The sequence below is a fragment of the Chlorocebus sabaeus genome, chromosome 21 (genome assembly GCF_047675955.1).
Source record: "Chlorocebus sabaeus isolate Y175 chromosome 21, mChlSab1.0.hap1, whole genome shotgun sequence".
Taxonomy (NCBI): Eukaryota; Metazoa; Chordata; class Mammalia; order Primates; family Cercopithecidae; genus Chlorocebus; species Chlorocebus sabaeus.
The window spans coordinates 97,448,132-97,465,532 of NC_132924.1; the positions used below are offsets into that span (position 1 = coordinate 97,448,132).

At 36.0% G+C, this 17,401-nt stretch overlaps 1 long non-coding RNA gene across 1 annotated transcript in view; it reads left to right on the top strand.

Annotated features, from left to right (window-relative positions):
* Positions 1-14,999, top strand: part of LOC103226823 (uncharacterized) — a 48,770-nt gene extending 33,771 nt beyond the window's left edge. The window contains exon 5 of the long non-coding RNA XR_494986.3: positions 14,231-14,999. This is a non-coding gene — a long non-coding RNA (uncharacterized lncRNA). The remainder of the gene's footprint in view (positions 1-14,230) is intronic.
* Positions 15,000-17,401: the final 2,402 nt, after the last annotated feature.

The window sequence follows — 17,401 nt, forward strand, 5'->3', positions numbered from 1 at the left end:
AAAAATTAACTCATTTTTAAATGCAATGCCTTTGTTTTATGATGCTAAATAATAATTATATGCTTTGACTGTGTCTCACCCAAATCACATGAGTTGTATTTCCCAGAATTCCCACATGTTGTGGGAGGGACCCAGGGGGAGGTAATTGAATCATGGGGGCCAGTCTTTCCGGTGCTATTCTTGTTATAGTAAGTCTCACGAGATCTGATGGGTTTATCAGGCATTTCTACTTTTGCTCCTTCCTCATTTTTCCCTTGGTGTCGCCATGTAAAAAGTGCCTTTCATCTCCTGCCATGATTCTGAGGCCTCCCTGGCCATGTGGAACTGTAAGTGCAATTAAATCTCTTTTTGCTTCCAGTTTCAGGTGTTTTTATCAGCAGCGTGAAAACGAACTAACGCAAATTATTAATAAGCATGTGTATTTTAAATAGTAAATAATAAAAAATAATTCTTTAGTGAGTCAATAGATTTTTTAATTAAGAACAATTTAAAAACACATTAGTATATGTAAAGTAACATGGAATGTAAATGCTGAATGAAGTGAGACATCAGAATGGGGCAAAATTAATTGGGAAGGCATTTTTATGTGGCGATTTAAAAATTACGTTGAAAAGTATAGAATGCCAGAAAAGATAGGATTGCATTTGACAAAGAGCTCATGGAACATTAAAAGGCATAAGGTAGAAAACAGTTAATGAGGTTGTCCAAATTAGAAAGTGAAGCAATGCTTCAATTACTAAGGTCTGAAGAGTAGGTAGAATTCAATTATTTCTGCTTTGTATGAGGTTGATTTTTCCTTTACTTTGATGTTTTTCATTTATTTTAATAAGAGATACTAAAAAAGCAGGGTCTTGATCATACTAACTAGACCTTTTGAGTGATTAACTGCTTAACTGGGGGCATTGATTCCATTCTTGACTTTTCCACTCTAGTTTCCTATTTTATAGCAATATTTGAGCATAGGATTTTTTTTTTTTTTTGGAAATAGCAAGTATTATCTGATTATTAAATGACAAATTCAGAGCATTATTCTATATCACAGCAAAAGCTATGTTTCCTCCCAGAAACAACAATGATTCAATTTGTAGTCTTGGACAACTTACAAACACCTAAACAGCTCACTGCTGAAATTCTTACTTTGGACTTTGTGTAGTCAACATTTGTGTTTCCATTAATTTACATTTTTTATGTCTAATTATTCACTCTCCATACTTATTCAAATTCCCAAACAGCATAGATGTTTGGTTATACTCAATACATATATGTGTATTTATGTTATGTATATGTGTATACATATATGTGTATTTATGTAAATGTATGAGTGTATACATGTGTATGATACATGTGCACACATATACACATACTATATACATGTTTACATGCATATATAGTGAATATGATTTAACTTTAGTAAGAAACATAACTACATCTATACATTGGTTTAATAAAGCGTCTACTACTGGAATTGTAAAATTTCTTTTAAAATATTTCAGTTGATTGCTAGTTTTTAATAATATAAACCAAAGGAATATCAAGCAAGGGTCCACATCAAAATGCCACTTATGCTTAATTTCAAATCAATTATATCACTCAACTTTTCTAAAATTATAAGTAAATTTAAAAAGAGTGGAAAATACATCAAATTTAAAAGAACATTTTCAATTCAAGGACAAAATTAATTATCTAAATTATCCCAGCAGGTTTGATGGTCTTCTTTGTATGAGCCACTTACTTTTCCTTTTCTTCTCACCCTGGGTTTTTACAGTCATACCCGTAACCCTGTCATTGACCATGTTATCGTTTAAGAACTTTGTGATTTTAGAAGGATGTGTGTGGGTCATGTTTAAGCCATTGTCAGTTGCTATTATAATTACAGTGATTGTTATCTAGTGAAAGCTTTTCTGGCAGAATTCCACCAGAAGACTAAAATTTGCATCCAAGTTTATTTTCATTAAACTGTTGGGGTTTGTCATTCTATTTAAAATGAGATTTAATTCCATTTGTATTAAAGTGTAAGCATTATTGAATTCCATAACTATCAAAAAGGGCTTTCAAATTTATTTAAAAATCAGTTAACTGATTGTCTTAAAGACTGTCACAAACCAGGACATTAAATCACATATGATGCCTATTTGTGATATCAGTTCTTAAAACAGGTATATACATAAAATACAGTATTATTTTTCTGAACCAAATTTTTTTCTGAAAGAGAAAATTTCTGAAACCATAGACTATTTGGTTTAAAAAAAGATCATGTTATATAACCCAGCAGTTGAATTCCTTTGTATTTACCCAAAGGAGTTGAAAACTTACATCCACACAGAGGTATCACTGCACAGAGATGTTTATAGCCTTGGGAAGCAGTGGTTGCCAGGGTGTGGGAGGAGGAAGTGATAAATAGGTGAAACACAGTGGATTTCCAGGGCAAGGAAACTGCTCTGTAAGATACTGCTTTGCTGGATACATGTCATTATACATTTGTCCAAACCCATGAAAGGTACAAGATCAATAGTCAGCCCTATGTAAACTATAGACTTCAGGTGATTATGAAATATCAGTGTAGATTTGTTGATTGTAACAAATGTACCACTCTTAATGGGGGTTGTTGGCAAGAGGGGAGGCTACTCATATGTGGGGTAGGCGATATGTGGGAAATCTCTATGTCTTTCTCTTAAATTTGCTGTGAACCTAAAACCTCTCTTAAAACTAATGCCTTTTAATTAAAAATCATGTTTTACCTTGTGATCAGTAAAAATTACGCCCAAGATGATACTTAGATACATAACTAGTTCCAAATCATTACAATAATCCCTCTGAGAAATCTTACTTTTGTTCACTATTGATTACATACAAGAAAAAGTTAATGGGTTTATAAGGAAGATATTTAGTAATCAGAATTGAATATGTGTATACTACATTCAATCAGAAAATATCTAAAATTATTACCTGGGAATATTGGTTAATTCATTCTATTGTGTATGTACCCATGTGTGATGAAAGGAGAAGGGAGATGAAATAATACCAGCATCCTGAACCTGAATGTCCAGCTTCAGCTTGTTCTTCGTGGATTATAAGACCATTGATTAAATAAATCTTTTCATCAAAATTATCTTGTAAGTAGAAGTTCAACAAATAACTTCCTTCAGATGTGAATACTCAAAAGTAAGACAAATCAAAACCAAAAATCCTAAGGCTACCTGATGACAAGATAACGCTTGGAGAGCTAGAAATGCAAGGATTTTATTTTTCTATATCCAGCGTTTATATAGACTTCCAAAATTCATTGTTTGTAATCCTAGTCTGTAAAATGGTGCTGATATAAATTAAACTTAGAAGAGTGTTGTGATGTTTTCACCCATAAACACTTAGGTCCAAGAATTAAGGAGAGCTAATACATATTAGCTGTCTAATAAATACCAACACTAAGCATACATGTGATGATATTTAATGTCCTTGGCCCACCCCTCAGACATCCTGGACATGTCTCCTCTCACAAGTGGAATGTATAAATAGCAAGGGATGGCTGATTTTTAACCTCAGTTCTAGAAAGCTAAGTTAAATGCTTTGTAAAGACGCTAAAGGTGAGCCATTAATAAAACAATTGCTGATATATTGGAAGAGTACAAACTAGGATCACCTAGTCAAGAGTGCATTATTTTTATAAGCAATTGATGTTTGGGTTTTATTTTTTTTTTTTTCAGTTTTATTTATTTATTTATTTATTTATTTTTTAAATTTATTTATTATTATTAAACTTCAAGTTGTAGGGTACATGTGCACAACGTGCAGGTTTGCTACATATGTATACTTGTGCCATGTTGGTGTGCTGCACCCATCAACTCGTCATTTACATCAGGTATAACTCCCAATGCAATCCCTCCCCCCTCCCCCCTCCCCATGATAGGCCCCGGTGTGTGATGTTCCCCTTCCCGAGTCCAAGTGATCTCATTGTTCAGTTCCCGCCTATGAGTGAGAACATGTGGTGTTTGGTTTTCTGTTCTTGTGATAGTTTGCTGAGAATGATGGTTTCCAGCTGCATCCATGTCCCTACAAAGGACACAAACTCATCCTTTTTTATGGCTGCATAGTATTCCATGGTGTATATGTGCCACATTTTCTTAATCCAATCTGTCACTGATGGACATTTGGGTTGATTCCAAGTCTTTGTTATTGTGAATAGTGCTGCAATAAACATACGTGTGCATGTGTCTTTATAGCAGCATAATTTATAATCCTTTGGGTATATACCTAGTAATGGGATGGCTGGGTCATATGGTACATCTAGTTCTAGATCCTTGAGGAATCGCCATACTGTTTTCCATAATGGTTGAACTAGTTTACAATCCCACCAACAGTGTAAAAGTGTTCCTATTTCTCCACATCCTCTCCAGCACCTGTTGTTTCCTGACTTTTGAATGATCGCCATTCTAACTGGTGTGAGATGGTATCTCATTGTGGTTTTGATTTGCATTTCTCTGATGGCCAGTGATGATGAGCATTTTTTCATGTGTCTGTTGGCTGTATGAATGTCTTCTTTTGAGAAATGTCTGTTCATATCCTTTGCCCACTTTTTGATGGGGTTGTTTGTTTTTTTCTTGTAAATTTGTTTGAGTTCTTTGTAGGTTCTGGATATTAGCCCTTTGTCAGATGAGTAGATTGCAAAAATTTTCTCCCATTCTGTAGGTTGCCTGTTCACTCTGATGGTAGTTTCTTTTGCTGTGCAGAAGCTCTTTAGTTTAATGAGATCCCATTTGTCAATTTTGGCTTTTGCTGCCGTTGCTTTTGGTGTTTTAGACATGAAGTCTTTGCCCATGCCTATGTCCTGAATGGTACTACCTAGGTTTTCCTCTAGGATTTTTATGGTATTAGGTCTAACATTGAAGTCTCTAATCCATCTTGAATTAATTTTCGTATAAGGAGTAAGGAAAGGATCCAGTTTCAGCTTTCTACTTATGGCTAGCCAATTTTCCCAGCACCATTTATTAAATAGGGAATCCTTTCCCCATTTCTTGTTTCTCTCAGGTTTGTCAAAGATCAGATGGCTGTAGATGTGTGGTATTATTTCTGAGGACTCTGTTCTGTTCCATTGGTCTATATCTCTGTTTTGGTACCAGTACCATGCTGTTTTGGTTACTGTAGCCTTGTAGTATAGTTTGAAGTCAGGTAGCGTGATGCCTCCAGCTTTGTTCTTTCGACTTAGGATTGTCTTGGAGATGCGGGCTCTTTTTTGGTTCCATATGAACTTTAAAGCAGTTTTTTCCAATTCTGTGAAGAAGCTCATTGGTAGCTTGATGGGAATGGCATTGAATCTATAAATTACCTTGGGCAGTATGGCCATTTTCACGATATTGATTCTTCCTATCCATGAGCATGGTATGTTCTTCCATTTGTTTGTGTCCTCTTTTATTTCACTGAGCAGTGGTTTGTAGTTCTCCTTGAAGAGGTCCTTTACATCCCTTGTAAGTTGGATTCCTAGGTATTTTATTCTCTTTGAAGCAATTGTGAATGGAAGTTCATTCCTGATTTGGCTCTCTGTTTGACTGTCACTGGTGTATAAGAATGCTTGTGATTTTTGCACATTAATTTTGTATCCTGAGACTTTGCTGAAGTTGCTTATCAGCTTAAGGAGATTTTGGGCTGAGACAATGGGGTTTTCTAAATATACAATCATGTCGTCTGCAAACAGGGACAATTTGACTTCTTCTTTTCCTAACTGAATCCCCTTGATTTCTTTCTCTTGCCTGATTGCCCTAGCCAGAACTTCCAACACTATGTTGAATAGGAGTGGTGAGAGAGGGCATCCCTGTCTTGTGCCAGTTTTCAAAGGGAATTTTTCCAGTTTTTGCCCATTCAGTATGATATTGGCTGTGGGTTTGTCATAAATAGCTCTTATGATTTTGAGGTACGTTCCATCAATACCGAATTTATTGAGCGTTTTTAGCATGAAGGGCTGTTGAATTTTGTCAAAAGCCTTTTCTGCATCTATTGAGATAATGATGTGGTTCTTGTCTTTGGTTCTGTTTATATGCTGGATTATGTTTATTGATTTGCGAATGCTGAACCAGCCTTGCATCCCAGGGATGAAGCCCACTTGATCATGGTGGATAAGCTTTTTGATGTGCTGCTGAATCCGGTTTGCCAGTATTTTATTGAGGATTTTTGCATCGATGTTCATCAGGGATATTGGTCTAAAATTCTCTTTTTTTGTTGTGTCTCTGCCAGGCTTTGGTATCAGGATGATGTTGGCCTCATAAAATGAGTTAGGGAGGATTCCCTCTTTTTCTATTGATTGGAATAGTTTCAGAAGGAATGGTACCAGCTCCTCCTTGTACCTCTGGTAGAATTCAGCTGTGAATCCATCTGGTCCTGGACTTTTTTTGGTTGGTAGGCTATTAATTATTGCCTTAATTTCAGAGCCTGCTATTGGTCTATTCAGGGATTCAACTTCTTCCTGGTTTAGTCTTGGAAGAGTGTAAGTGTCCAGGAAATTATCCATTTCTTCTAGATTTTCCAGTTTATTTGCGTAGAGGTGTTTATAGTATTCTCTGATGGTAGTTTGTATTTCTGTGGGGTCGGTGGTGATATCCCCTTTATCACTTTTAATTGCGTCGATTTGATTCTTCTCTCTTTTCTTCTTTATTAGTCTTGCTAGTGGTCTGTCAATTTTGTTGATCTTTTCAAAAAACCAACTCCTGGATTCATTGATTTTTTGGAGGGTTTTTTGTGTCTCTATCTCCTTCAGTTCTCCTCTGATCTTAGTTATTTCTTGCCTTCTGCTAGCTTTCGAATGTGTTTGCTCTTGCTTCTCTAGTTATTTTAATTGCGATGTTAGAGTGTCAATTTTAGATCTTTCCTGCTTTCTCTTGTGGGCATTTAGTGCTATAAATTTCCCTCTACACCCTGCTTTAAATGTGTCCCAGAGATTCTGGTATGTTGTATCTTTGTTCTCATTGGTTTCAAAGAACATCTTTATTTCTGCCTTCATTTCGTTATGTACCCAGTAGTCATTCAGGAGCAGGTTGTTCAGTTTCCATGTAGTTGAGCGGTTTTGATTGAGTTTCTTAGTCCTGAGTTCTAATTTGATTGCACTGTGGTCTGAGAGACAGTTTGTTATAATTTCTGTTCTTGTACATTTGCTGAGGAGTGCTTTACTTCCAATTATGTGGTCAATTTTGGAGTAAGTACGATGTGGTGCTGAGAAGAATGTATATTCTGTTGATTTGGGGTGGAGAGTTCTATAGATGTCTATTAGGTCTGCTTGCTGCAGAGATGAGTTCAATTCCTGGATATCCTTGTTAACTTTCTGTCTCGTTGATCTGTCTAATGTTGACAGTGGAGTGTTGAAGTCTCCCATTTTTATTGTATGGGAGTCTAAGTCTCTTTGTAAGTCTCTAAGGACTTGCTTTATGAATCTGGGTGCTCCTGTATTGGGTGCATATATATTTAGGATAGTTAGCTCTTCCTGTTGAATTGATCCCTTTACCATTATGTAATGGCCTTCTTTGTCTCTTTTGATCTTTGATGGTTTAAAGTCTATTTTATCAGAGACTAGTATTGCAACCCCCACTTTTTTTTGTTCTCCATTTGCTTGGTAAATCTTCCTCCATCCCTTTATTTTGAGCCTATGTATGTCTCTGCTTGTGAGATGGGTCTCCTGAATACAGCAGACTGATGGGTCTTGACTCTTTATCCAGTTTGCCAGTCTGTGTCTTTTAATTGGAGCATTTAGTCCATTTACATTTAAGGTTAAGATTGTTATGTGTGAACTTGATCCTGCCATTATGATATTAACTGGTTATTTTGCTCGTTAGTTGATGCAGTTTCTTCCTAGCCTTGATGGTCTTTACATTTTGGCATGTTTTTGCAATGGCTGGTACCGGTTGTTCCTTTCCATGTTTAGTGCTTCCTTCAGGGTCTCTTGTAAGGCAGGCCTAGTGGTGACAAAATCTCTAAGCATTTGCTTATCTGTAAAGGATTTTATTTCTCCTTCACTTATGAAACTTAGTTTGGCTGGATATAAAATTCTGGGTTTAAAATTCTTTTCTTTAAGAATGTTGAATATTGGCCCCCACTCTCTTCTGGCTTGAAGAGTTTCTGCCGAGAGATCTGCTGTTAGTCTGATGGGCTTCCCTTTGTGGGTAACCCGACCTTTCTCTCTGGCTGCCCTTAAGATTTTTTCCTTCATTTCAACTTTGGTGAATCTGGCAATGATGTGTCTTGGAGTTGCTCTTCTCGAGGAGTATCTTTGTGGCGTTCTCTGTATTTCCTGGATTTGAATGTTGGCCTGCCCTACTAGGTTGGGGAAGTTCTCCTGGATGATATCCTGAAGAGTGTTTTCCAACTTGGTTCCATTTTCCCCCTCACTTTCAGGCACCCCAATCAGATGTAGATTTGGTCTTTTTACATAATCCCATACTTCTTGCAGGCTTTGTTCATTTCTTTTTCTTCTTTTTTCTTTTGGTTTCTCTTCTCGCTTCATTTCATTCATTTGATCCTCAATCACTGACATTCTTTCTTCCAGTTGATCGAGTCGGTTACTGAAGCTTGTGCATTTGTCACGTATTTCTCGTGCCATGGTTTTCGTCTCTTTCATTTCGTTTGTGAGCTTCTCTGCATTAATTACTCTAGCCATCAATTCTTCCACTTTTTTTTCAAGATTTTTAGTTTCTTTGCGCTGGGTACGTAATTCCTCCTTTAGCTCTGAGAAATTTGATGGACTGAAGCCTTCTTCTCTCATCTCGTCGAAGTCATTCTCCGTCCAGCTTTGATCCGTTGCTGGCGATGAGCTGCGCTCCTTGCCGGGGGAGATGCGCTCTTATTTTTTGAATTTCCAGCTTTTCTGCCCTGCTTTTTCCCCATCTTTGTGGTTTTATCTGCCTCTGGTCTTTGATGATGGTGATGTACTGATGGGGTTTTGGTGTAGGTGTCCTTCCTGTTTGATAGCTTTCCTTCTAACAGTCAGGATCCTCAGCTGTAGGTTGTAGCTGTAGGAGATTGCTTGAGGTCCACTCCAGACCCTGTTTGCCTGGGTAGCAGCAGAGGCTGCAGAAGATAGAATACTTCTGAACAGTGAGTGTACCTGTCTGATTCTTGCTTTGGAAGCTTCCTCTCAGGGGTGTACTCCACCCTGTGAGGTGTGGGGTGTCAGACTGCCCCTAGTGGGGGATGTCTCCCAGTTAGGCTACTCAGGGGTCAGGGACCCACTTGAGCAGGGAGTCTGTCCCTTCTCAGATCTCAACCTCCGTGTTAGGAGATCCACTGCTCTCTTCAAAGCTGTCAGACAGAGTCGTTTGCGTCTGCAGAGCTGCTGCGTTTGTTATTGTTTACTGTGCCCTGTCCCCAGAGGTGGAGTCTACAGAGACAGGCAGGTTTCCTTGAGCTGCTGTGAGCTCCACCCAGTTCGAGCTTCCCAGCAGCTTTGTTTACCTACTTAAGCCTCAGCAATGGCGGGCGCCCCTCCCCCAGCCTCGCTGCTGCCTTGCCGGTAGATCACAGACTGCTGTGCTAGCAATGAGGGAGGCTCCGTGGGTGTGGGACCCTCTCGGCCAGGTGTGGGATATGATCTCCTGGTGTGCCTGTTTGCTTAAAGCGCAGTATTGGGGTGGGAGTTACCCGATTTTCCAGGTGTTGTGTGTCTCAGTTCCCCTGGCTAGGAAAAGGGATTCCCTTCCCCCTTGCGCTTTCCAGGTGAGGCAATGCCTCGCCCTGCTTCAGCTCTCGCTGGTCGGGCTGCAGCAGCTGACCAGCACCGATCGTCTGGCACTCCCCAGTGAGATGAACCCAGTACCTCAGTTGAAAATGCAGAAATCACCGGTCTTCTGTGTCGCTCGCGCTGGGAGTTGGAGACTGGAGCTGTTCCTATTCGGCCATCTTGCTCGATGTTTGGGTTTTATAAAATTAAAAACAATTTATTTCATATTCTGCCCTTGTTATAAAATGGACAAAACATAATCCTTGATTATTAAACAAATTTAAAGATCAAATAGATAAACTTTACATTTCGCAACTGCACCAACTGGCAGACATTGGACTATACGGACAATATTTGAAATATGTGCTCAAGTGTGTATTTAATAAAACACAAGGATTTTATAGTATAGTGCATTGTGTTAATGCTCTTGGTTGGTTCCGATGTGAACTACATACACTATATTCATTTCAAAAGTAAACTTCCTAAATAAAACACACAAACATTTAAGCAATATATAGTATTATGATGTTACCCTTAACATAATCTGTACTCTAATATAATATTTTAAGTCCATATTCCAGAAAGAGAAAACTACCATCTAAATCCAGTAATTCCATCTGACTTGGTAGCAGTGATGTTTGGAGTTTAGGACATAAAGGTGCAATGGTAGGTAGGGAATGTCCTTTCAGAATTTTAGGGTTCTCTTTAAAATAATGATCTATAAACCAGTATTAACCAATGTATTTATGGGTTATTAGTAACTCCATTTATAGATTTTTCTACTTTTTAGTGAGTCTGATATATTTGCTCAGTGTTAAAGAATATGATGGTTCTTGCTCAATAATGAAAAGGATATAAAGGAAAATCAGACGAACATCTTTTTTTTTTTTTTCCAGTTGATGTCATTAGGTTGAATTTAAATTGCATATGATGTTGAGAAACTACACACTTAATTTTTTTGAAAATTGTAGAGTGCAATGACTATCTTCTACTTGAATGGAAATGATTATGAATATGCTTTAAAATTTGACAAGTGCTAGTGAATATAAAATTATTGCTACATTATTTTTCATTAAGTTCTGGTCGTAAGAAGATGCCTCTAAACAACACAGTTTTTGTGAAGAGTTTCAATTATCTTTTAAATTGTTCTTTTTGAGGTATTTATTTAAAACATCAACATTTTTTAAATTCTTAATTATAATTCTTACAGAAAAATACTGTATATGAAATAATCTAAAACACAAATTATTTATCTTTTCATTTATTAACAAATAATTTGTTCCTATTTCCTTTTTCCAGTGTCAGTTTGGCCCGATCTGTACATATTTTTCTGTTAGAAAAAGTATTTGATATACATTTGATAAATTGATTAAATGCCAAATGATTTTGACATGATTCTTGTACTGAAATCTGTATCTTTTAAATACACACTAAGTAGATTGGCAAATAGAACGAAATTACTAGAAGAATCAAGTTCGTTCTCTGCTTATTGCAATGTAACTAATTAAATATGAAGGAGAGACAAAATGCTAGTACAATGAATCAAAGAAACAGAGAGAGAGAGAGAGGCAGAGAATCAGTTCATTTTTCAATATGTCATTGTTTCTTAGACAAGAACAATGAATCACTGACCACAAATGGCTTAATTTAATCTCCAGGCACAGCCTCTAGTGTTGCTCCAGATTCAAACTGACATTTGATGACAATATAAAACATTTATCTCTCGTGAATCTGCTGTTTAGTGCGGACTTTAATTTGTCGCAATAGTTATAAGCCACAACAAATGCAGATTTTCAGAGAATCAGAAATGGAGTAAGAATGGAACACTGTGTGTTCTAGATCACAGGCCATTTCTATATGTATGTGTGCCTAGTATAATGTTGATGATGCTTATATAACTTCTTTATATGTAGAAAAGATACTTCAAATTTCAGATAGATGATCACACCAACAAATAGCAAATATTGTATTTCTGTCAAAACATTAAATTTGGCATGCTTGGTGTTTCTAAACATGGAATGACCATCAAGTTAAATGGCTGGAAAACTTAAGCTGAGAATGGTGTTGTTTACATTTCTTCACAGAAGAAGCATGATAAATACCATATTATGTGTGCATGTGTATGTATAAATCACAGTGCACAAAAAAGAAGATATCTTTCACCGATATTAAAACTGGGTGAAGATAAGCCAAAATAATTTTTCAATTAAAACTATTTCTTAAATACTTAACAATTATCTTTTCTAACTATAAATCATGTCATTGAATACAAGATTTATCATGTATATTTTTGACAAAGGATGTCAAAAATGTTTTTATTCTTATGGTCAGCATCTGTTCATACCAAGAAAATGACAGACATACAGTAAACACTCAAAATGTTTGCTGGATGGAGAGATGTGACGCTATGAGGAAACTGCATGACCTGATATTTCAAGGAATATCTTTTGGCTACAGATATTCTGATAAATAAACAATTTTAGATGTTGGGAGATAAAGTACAGATTTGTAAGGTGGTCAAAATAATGTTTGCCTTTTCCCCTTTCTTACTTTTGTAGATATATATATACACATATATACATATGTACACACACACACACACACATATGTGCGTGTTGCCTGGAAATCAAGTGGGTAGAAATTGTGGGATAGGATTAGGATTATGGGGATCTGTGTCCATGTCATTCTAGAAGAAACAGTTCTAAGAACAAATGCTGAAGGCAGACAAATGATGCATTCTCAAATGAAAGACAGAAAGACAGAGGTCTGAACTGAGAGTGTACCCATCAATTCCTGAGAAGAGAATGTTAACAAGATGCAGTTGAAAGAGATGCAAGCTAAGGTCAGGCCACAAATTATATTTACTTAAAAATATCAGGGAGCATTCATTTTTCCTCTTTTAACATGACATGTAAGACAAAGCATACTGTTGAAAAGAAAAACAAAATGATGTTTTAATGACTCAAAGAAATAACACATAAATGAAAGTGGTTTCTCACCGGAATCTGCAGTAGTTACAAGGGAGACAGTGAGCATCAGACATCAGGGTTGTGGGTTCCCCTACACTTTGGTGAGATTATCCAGACAACCATGAATTCTTGGGTGAGCGGGCAATTTTCCTGATAAGTTGGCTACAAGAAATGAATCACCCCAACACTGGCCAGACTTTCACCTATAATTTTGGATTAGTTGTCTCATTGAGTAGAATAGAAAAATAGCATCAATATAAATTATTTTTTAAGGAGGTAACTTTAGGATTTTTCTTCTGAGCAACACACAAGCAAAAAAGAAAAAAAAGAAAAACCACTGACCATAAATGGCTTAATCTCCAGGCACAGCCTCTAGTGTTGCTCTAGATTCAAACTGACATTTGATGACAATATAAGACATTTATCTCTTGTGAATCTATTGTGAGAAATAGGGAATCTATTTCTCTATGGTTTTTTAGTAGTATGGGCTGAACTGTGTCTCTTCTCCCCAAAGGTCACATGCTAAAACACTAACCCTCAGTACTTCGGAATGAGATATTATTGGAAACAGGGCCTTTAAATAGGCAATTGAGTTAAAATGAGGCAATGAAGGTGGGTCTTAATTCAATTTTAATGGTGTTCTCATATAAAGGGAAAATCTGGGTGCTCGGAAAGACACCAGAAGCACATGCACACAAGAAAGATCATATGAAGACACAACAAGAAGGTGACTAGCTGCAAGCCAAGAAGAGAGACCTCAGAAGAAACCCAATGTACTAGCACCTTGATCTTGGAATTCCAGTCTCCAAAGCTGTGAGAAAATAAACTTCTGTTGTTTAAGTTGCTGAGACTATGGTATTTTGTTATGGCAATATTAGCAAAATAACCCTATTAGCAAACAAATGCACATAAAATCTCTGTAAATGCACCAGGTTTCTTTAAAAAAAAAAAAAAAAAAACTTTTGAAAAATTATAGCTCTACAACAAATAATAAAAAGATATACAGAATGGACCTATTTACTCTTGACTCAGTTTCCCTCATAGTAACATATAACTCCTAGGAAAATGATGTTGATACATTCCACATCTCTTGTTCAAATTTAACCAGTTTTACATGTATTAATTTGTTCTATGCAATTTTCCTACATGTGTAGACCCATGTTACCACTATGATGGAGAAAATACAGAATCATTCCATCACCAGAAGGCTCCTTCATACTATCTCTTTATACTCATTCTTGCCTCTTTCTCTAGCTCATCCCTAACCCCTCACAACCACTAATCTGTTCTCCATCTCTACAACCGTGTTATTTCAAGAATGCCATATAATGAGTATCAAAATTTAGTGAACTTTTGGGACTGCCTATTTTCACTCAGAATAATTCTCTTGAAATTCAGCCAAGTGATTGTATGCAACAATAACCCATTCCTTTTTATTGTGGAGTAGTAGTCCATGATATGGAAGCACTACAGTTTCCTTAACCACTTACTAGGATATTACAGTTGTTTATAGTTTGAAGCTATTATGACTAAAGCTGATGCTAACATTTATGTATATGTTTTTATACAGAAATGTGTCTACATTTCTCTGGAAAACAATTCCCAAGGGTACAACTGCTGCGTCAAATGGTAAGTGAATGTCTACTTTAAAAGTGTTATATTGTTTTTTTAGAGTGGGTATATCATTTTACATTACCATCAGCAATGTATTAGAGATCCTGTTTCTCAGTATCAGGCAACAGATAATGTATGTGCCTTGTATAAGTTTCTAGAACATGAAAGTATAGGAATCTTCTTTTATTTTATTATGTTAGCATACGCTTTACATCCAAACCTAGCTGTGGGCTGAAAAATTGATTCTCTGGAATTTAAGAAACTTAAAACCCCTGATTTATAACAACTGCCTATTTGCCAGATGTAGCTATTCCCACCATGGTTTTCAAACTACCCACATGACTTAATTGAAAGTGAATCAAGGAAAAAAATACTCACAACTCATTCTCACACAGTTCTCACTGGCACAAACCAGTTCCAGCACACTGCTGCACATACACAAACATATGCACACATGCATTTACACATATATACACACATGCATATTCACACACACATACAAACACAGATGCATAGAGACACCAGATTTATCTCCTTCATGCATATAGATGGACAATAAGATGACAAGATGAATTTAATAACATGACATAATCAAATGTAGAGACAGATATAAAATAAGTAGAGTATGAAACTATGAAACAATTTTGGAAATAAAAGTGTATATTAATGTGCAAATATATGTATAGAATATGAGACTGAAAACACCAAAATGTTCATAGTGTTTATTTCTGGGTAGTTGTATGACAAGTGAATTTAGTTTTTCTGATTGTGCTTTTCTTTATCTTTAAGGAACATGTTTTCTTTTAATCAGAAAGAAATAATTACATATATGTAATTAACATATATTGTATAATATATATCACATATATTCCACATATATGGAATATATATTGTGTTTTAAAGTTTAAAATCTAAGGAGACCATGCCAATGAGGAACTTGGAGCCAAGTAAAACATGGATAAGTGATAATATTGTGGAATAGAGTAAAAATTCAGCTCAGAAATAGTGAAGCTTATTTTAAATGGAAACTAAAATAAGATCATATGGATTAAATTAGAGATATTTCCAGGAGAAGATAGGTTTGAGCATAACTTTCCTCTCCTCCCTATCTGAGGAAAATTCTGGAAGAGACTTCATACGTATCTATATTTGTATCTATGTCAGAAAAGGAGAGAAGTAAGGCCTTGGAGGCAGCTTGCTGTTGTGAAAGGAAAATGAAGTCAGATGATCCTTAATTTGGATACTCTCTCTACCATTTGGGGCAAGTTACTTCCTCAAAGCCCCAATTTCTTCTTCTCTAGCATGAGATTAATATTCGTGATTCATTAGAAGGTTAAACAAAGCAATTTTTACAAAGTAAAAAGCAAATTTTACAAAGAAGGCTTTCATTTTGTTCTGTCCTATTTTATTCTAAATTATAGTACATCACCCAAATCCCAATGGGAGCTTTTGTAAGTGAATGACATTAAAAAGTTACTGGAACAGGAAATATTTCACTTTAGTGAACTAGATGACATCTTTTTAAAAAACATTAATTGTATATTTTACATTATGGAAAGAGAGATTATATAATGATAAAAAGATGTGTTTTGTATTTTTAAAAAATAGTTACAGAAAGTAAATCTTTTGTTTTCATGTGATCCATTCATTTGTCCATTCATTCAACAGATATTTATAGAATACTAATTCAGTGAAAACCAGCATTAACTTAGGAGAAAGTATTAGGAAGTACAAGATAAATGACATCTGGGACCAAGAAATTTTCAGTAACATCAATAAATGACATTTTGCATGTTTCAGAACAGCAAAATAGAAATAGTCAATACTATAGTCTCTGCATCTAGTCCTTATGTGTGAATATATATCTAGAGGCTTATGCCAAATAACGCCTAAGGTTAGGACAAGCGCTTTTATTCGGCTGATACATGGTATACAATGAATATCCAAATGTATAATAATCTAATCCAGAATTAATCTATGAATTATTAAGATATGGTAAAGACAATATTAAAACTATGTTTTTCTGCCTGACTCTCTTTAAACTATTGTTACATGGCAACCCTTTAACAACCCAGTAGTTAGCCATGATCATTGTATTAGGCTGCTTGGGTTGTTATAACAAAATATTAATACCATAGACCTGTTAAATACAGACATTTATTTCTCACAGTTCTGGAGGTTGGAAGTCCAAGATCTAGGTGCTGGCCAATTCAGTTCCTGGCCTTCTTTTCTGACTTATGGATTGCTGCCTTTTTGCCGTGTCCTTTTCTAGGCAGAGAAATATCTTCCCCTACTCCAAGTCTTCCTTCTTCTCCTTCTTTTTCTTAATAAGCCACTAATCCTATTATGACAGCCCTATTCTCATTACTTCATTCAACCTTAATTATCTCCTAAAGGGATCACATCAAAATACCATCATACTGGGGGCTAAGGCTTCAACATCTGAGTTTTTTGCGGGGGCACAATTTGGTCCAGAGCAACCATCATTTTGCTAACGCCATCTGGCTCATGAAGTATTAATAGCAAGTCTAAGACTTTTCTCAATGTTCAAAGAGGAAGGCTCAAAGAGATTTTGATAGTTTTTGGTTGTTTGTGAATATATACAAGCTAAATAGAAGTTTTAGTGTAAGGATGATATCACACCCTTTCTCACCACCTACTCCCAAATTTTGAAAGCCATTGCTCTAGAAATAGACATCCTCTTGGTGTTGTCAATGTTCCTGAATACACAATAATTGTTAATACGTTTTGCAAAGAGAATATACACCATTGAAAGGGAATATTACTCACTCATTCATTCAAAAATTATTGATCGCTGCTATTTTCCAAGCACTTTTCTGAATGCTAAGAATATAGGAATAATCAAAAGAGAAAAAGTCTTCTTTCTCAAAGAGCATATTGTCTTGTGTTGGAAGCAAATCATAATTAAACAGACAAGTGAATATCTAGTTTGTCAGACAATGATTAGTCCTATGGAGAAGTATAAAGCAGGATACAGGAAATGGGGAGGACTGGTAGGTGGGGAGAAGACTGGTTATTTTATGTAGGTAAACAGGGAACCTGAAGCAAATAAGGGAGTGAGTCATGCTAATGTAAGGAGAAAAGTTTCAGAAGGTGAGGAGAACAA